Raw genomic sequence first — 5244 nt, forward strand, 5'->3', positions numbered from 1 at the left:
TTCTTTTTCTAGGACACAGACTTCAGGAGTTATATTTTTGGTGATGACATAAAAAGGTAAGCAACATTTTTGATTTGGGTTGATATCAGTGCATGCAGAACTCCTTCAGCAAAGTACATGGAAAGCTGCTACAAAGGAACAGCTCTGGGACAGGCCATAGAAATTCAACAAAACAGAAGAAAGCAATGGTGAGGCAGATAAAAATATGGAGGAAAACAGATGAAGGCTACATAAACACTTAAATTATTATGAAATTCACAAAAACTGTTGTCTGAATTCCTTCAGTTTAACAACCACGAAGATAAAGCAATTGATGGAGGTTGCTAAGCACAGACAAGCTGACTCAGAAATCTTTCCAAAGGTCTCAAAATTGCAAATCTAAAATAGCAGCCTACAGTTCCATTAAATTGTCTAGGAAAATATAATTTTGTTGTGATTCACTGTCCACCTTTGGTAGATAAGGACCCACTGAGGAAACTATTTTAGAAAAACAGGCAAGAAAAAGACATTATTGTAGGCTATGAATCCTGGAAAGCATGACATATAACTGTAATTCTTAAGGGACAGGATGTTTTTTCCTAATTTAGGGCTGTCTGTCACTGAATGGTCCATAGGAATGGCTGAGGTCTGTGGAACTGAACTACAAAGGTGCTGGATAAAAAAAGGAAGAGCAACCATAAAAAGACATTTTAATTTTCTAGCAGACCTGCATTTGCAGAGACAACATCGAGGCTTCTGCCAAAGCCGATCAAGGAGGATCTTTCCAAACTGAGGGGAATTGTTGGAGGCAACAGGCAAGGACAAAGAGCCTGGACAGCTTTTGCATGGCTGTGCCTTTCACAGCAACTGCTACTCACAGGTGACAGCAGACAGCAGCGGGTGAAATATTTTTATTCGCAACCATGATACTAAGCAGGAACTGCACTGGCAGCTACCCTGGGCTATTTAAGTCTGTAGAATCTGGGAAGCTAGAAATATCAAACACTGCCTTCCTTGGCATTACCTCATGATTACTTCACTCATCACTGGAGAATGTGGAGGCAAAAAGGTTTAATATAAAAATGGCTGTTGCTCTCTCTAAAGATTCCAGAGGCTGGGAATGATATAATCTCCTTGGGAATGAAATAATCTCCTTCATATTTATTATACTTCTGCTATAAAGCATACAAATTAAACTGATTGCAGGAAAGAAAAAAAAATATCTTGAATGACAAATAGGAAAATATCCTTTCTTTACAATCAAACACCCTCTTCACCACTGAATTGCAGCCACAGCTTTTTTAATTGCAAAACTGCCCCACATCTTTAGTACGGGAAAATAGTATCCAGGGTGGGATTGAAATCAGCTGGCTTTAATGCCCTCAAATGTTGGTGTCTGTGCTAAGTCAGTAATTGAGACCAACAGAGACAGAGTCATCTCCAGGTAGAGACTCAGCAAGCTGATCTAAGACACTTCTCCTAGCTGGGGATGAGTCATGCCTTGGAGGGGCTGTCCTCTCTCCCTTGATTCTCCAGACTATCGTGGCTAATAATCACTGATTAAATTAGCTTTCCTGAATTCGTCTGATCCCTTTTTGGCCACATTTATATCTTGGTCTCCACAACATCCTGTGGAAATCAGTTTTGTAATTTAATTAAACGTTATACAATAATTTCATTGGCGACCCTCTTTCTGGCACTGTGAGAAAGAGGGACTATTTCTCATTCACCTGCTCCTCATCAGACATGAACAGCCAGACTCTGTCCAGCCTATGTGCCACATTTCTAAACAATTTTACTCCCTTTTTCTAGGCTTTTTACAAACTTACTAATTCTTCACCATACAAGTGACTATAATTACAGATAGAATGCTCCACATGCTTATCAAATAGAATACATTTCTACTGTCATATTAGTTCCTAGATATTTTAGCTGCTATTTGATATGAATTGATAATTCCAGAGATCTCTCCTCATTGATTTCCATTTCCTCTCCCAATTTCTACTTGTTTTAGCCATAAATGTATTTTGTCCCACAGGCATTCCCTTCCTCTTATTACAATAAATCCACCTGACATTTTATATTCCTGATATTCAGTATTTTATAATCATGTTGTAGCACTTTATAGTCAGATTTAAATACAATTGTTATGAGTAATCTCAAATCATACACAAACCTTCTCACTTCACAAGACAATTTCACAAGTAATTTATGAACGCTTTCCTTTTTTCCCCTATTCTTCATAAATTGTAAAAACGTGTGATAACTGTTTTTGTGTCTGCAAACTTTTACCATATTATGTGTATATAAACACTACACATAACCTGGAAAATGTAATACTAGAAAGAAAATGCCTTAAACATATTGTTATCGTTAAAGGCTAAAATTTTGATAAAACATTTCATAGAGTCCTGTATTTTAACAACCTAGGAAGAAGTGCTGCAATCATTTAGGGCAGAAAAAGTATGACTTCACACCCAAATTCCTGGTTCATCTCCAATATCTGTCATTGAACAAGAACACAGTTTTTGGATAGGCACTTGGTCTTGATTCAAAGTCTTGATTGAAAGGAACAGAGAATCTACAGGTCTGCAGCTGGATCAGGCCCTGCTCATGTTAAATGCTGTGCTGGTAGAGCTGTTAACTCTCTCTGATGTGACAACACAGAAGAAAAGTTAAAATAAATTAAGGCTGCAGTTTAGGAATAAGACAAACAGTGGAATGAAATATAATAATAACAAAAAAAAATCCCCAAATCCCAAGAACTCAGCATCACGAAACACAGTAATGTTAAAAACTATAGTGGCACTTTGCAGGAGTTTGGAACACGCACTAAATCAAATCAGAGGACATAATATAAGAAGACTTCCCTGCCAGAAGGCAGAACTGTTTGAGCTAGTTATACTTGTAGCAGGGTTTGTGTTTTTTTTTTTTTTTCTTGGTTTTTCTTTTTTTTTTAAATTTATTTCCCTCAACTTCTCCCAAAAGATTCAGTATAAAAAGAACCTGTTACAGAATGGCCTCTGGAAATAATCAAGGCTCCAAATGATGGGCTTCTGATATTTTTCAATCTCCAAGACAAAAGGGGGTACAGAATAAATGATATTCAGGAAACCTGCTTCTCCATAGTGAAAAACAATCCCTTTATCTTTCCTGATCAGAGTAGCCCTGTTACTATGACCAAGCAAGAAGGGAGGGGAGCGAGTGTGCATCAAGAAATAGATTCAAGAAAAGAGATCAAAAATCTCTTTTCTTGCTTACAAAAATCTGGGGGGGGGGGGGGGTTTGTTTGGTTGGTTTTTTTGGTGGTTTTTTGGGGGTTTTTTTGTGGGTTTTTTTTTTTTTTTTTTTTTTTGTGGGAAATGTGTATATCTTGGAAAGATAAAATGTAGAAAATGTAGACTTCAAGACAAGTGATATAAGGCCAGCTTTGCAAAAAACATGTAAGTGCTTCTGTGGGTCTGGACTACTGGCTAATGTAGGTACTGTTGGCTAATTGCTTTGGTTCATTTCTATTCAAGTAAATCAAGGTGATGTTCAGTACAAATGTATCAAGCATCCCTCTGGCAGCTTGAGTGCTCTTCAGAAATCTCACCAGGTACCTAAATAGCTATGCAAATCTCATCTCAAGTATTTAGTTGCTGCATTCCCTGCTCAAAATGCAACTTAAACTCTGTCACCTTTACTTTCTAAGAATACAACACCAGCATACAAAGCAGGCCAGACACTGAACTTTATAAGGCTGTGAATCTGTGCCTTGGTACCTCACGTGGTGCCACTTCTTAACATTCTGAAGGTCCCAGTTTCTCACACACTGCCACTGCAAACCTGTGAAAATTCAGGTTGGCATTTTGTTCTTCATGAAATTAGGCCTGTGAATAATCCTGTATTATATCAGTGTTAGTCCTGGGTACCTGTGAGTGCTAAGCTGGGAGTGCACATTGACAGAGTGTGGTGCAGCACGTGCCTGAGCAGCCTGGTGAAAGGATGGGCTATAAGTGCTGCTGAGAAACAGCACCACATATAGAGATGTACACACACAATAAATATAGGCTAAGCTGGATTTATTGTAGAGATGTGCTGAGCATTAAGGATGCCTGCACAGCATTACCATGGCTCTGCTCTGAGACAGACAAGTAGGTAACAGCAAGTTGATTGTTGTTGAGGTTCTCCCTCTTCCTCTTCTTCCTTGTCCAATCCTTACCCTGTACTTTGGCTCCCTGGCTTGCCAAGGCAGTCCCTCTAAATCTGTACCAGCTCATCCTGACTCTTTCTTCCACTTTCCTTCCCTCCATCCTTTCTATCCGGTTCTTACTCCTTACCCAAGGCCAATTCTCATCACCCCTGGTGTTTTATCTGTACTTTGTCTTTTGCTTCTCTGACTTTCCATCAGCAGAAGCAGTGAGAGCAGTGGTGTTCATAGCAGGCAAGGTGGATGCACAAGAGCAAAAACCCAGGTATGCTTGTGTAAGCCACAGTGGAATTCATCTGGGCAGCATCTTGTTGACATTTAAACAGTCGTGGCATCTTCAGGCACAAAGATAACACAAGCACTCCCAGAGAGCAGAGAGGGATGCGTGCCCAGGCTGCCAGCAGGGCTGTCAGCATCACTCACAGAGGCAGAGGCTGAATGGGAGGCATGGCAGCAGGATGCAGCATGTTTAAATGATGCTGAAAACTCTAAAATATTTGAGATAATTTTATGTCAAAAAATAGATTGTAAAGCTTAGTGAGTTATGTTGTGTAAAGCCTAAGAAACCCAAGCCAGCCACGAAAGAAACACCATGGTTTACAGGTTGTGGCTGGGGGTGCAGAGGAAGCTGGGAGGATGAGACTGATAGCAAATGTTTCCCTCACACCTGGGCAAACAATCTCCAAGTACCTTAAAACACCACAGACTGGTCAGAGGAGAAGACACTGAAGAAGAGAGCTGTGGTTTCTCAGTAGAGGCTTAAAAAAAAAAACAACAAACTTTTCAGAACATCTAGGAAATACCTTTTTTAGAGTTAAGAGCAGCATTCGATTTACTCCTCTGCTCTGCTTGCCATATAGGTCTGTTTCAAAAAAAAAAAAAAACCAAAAGGGAAAAAAATCTCTAGATCTGACATGCATGGGAAAGCCCTGAGGAGCTACAATTACCAGAATATCCAAATAATTACTATATTGAAGTTTCCATGAAATTAGTGCCTGCCTCCAAATAAAGCCATTTGACAGTTGGCTTATTCTTCACTAATGTCATGCTCCCACCCTATTTCACTATCTGTG

This window comes from Fringilla coelebs (assembly GCF_963513975.1).
Source record: "Fringilla coelebs genome assembly, chromosome: 3".
NCBI lineage: Eukaryota > Metazoa > Chordata > Aves > Passeriformes > Fringillidae > Fringilla > Fringilla coelebs.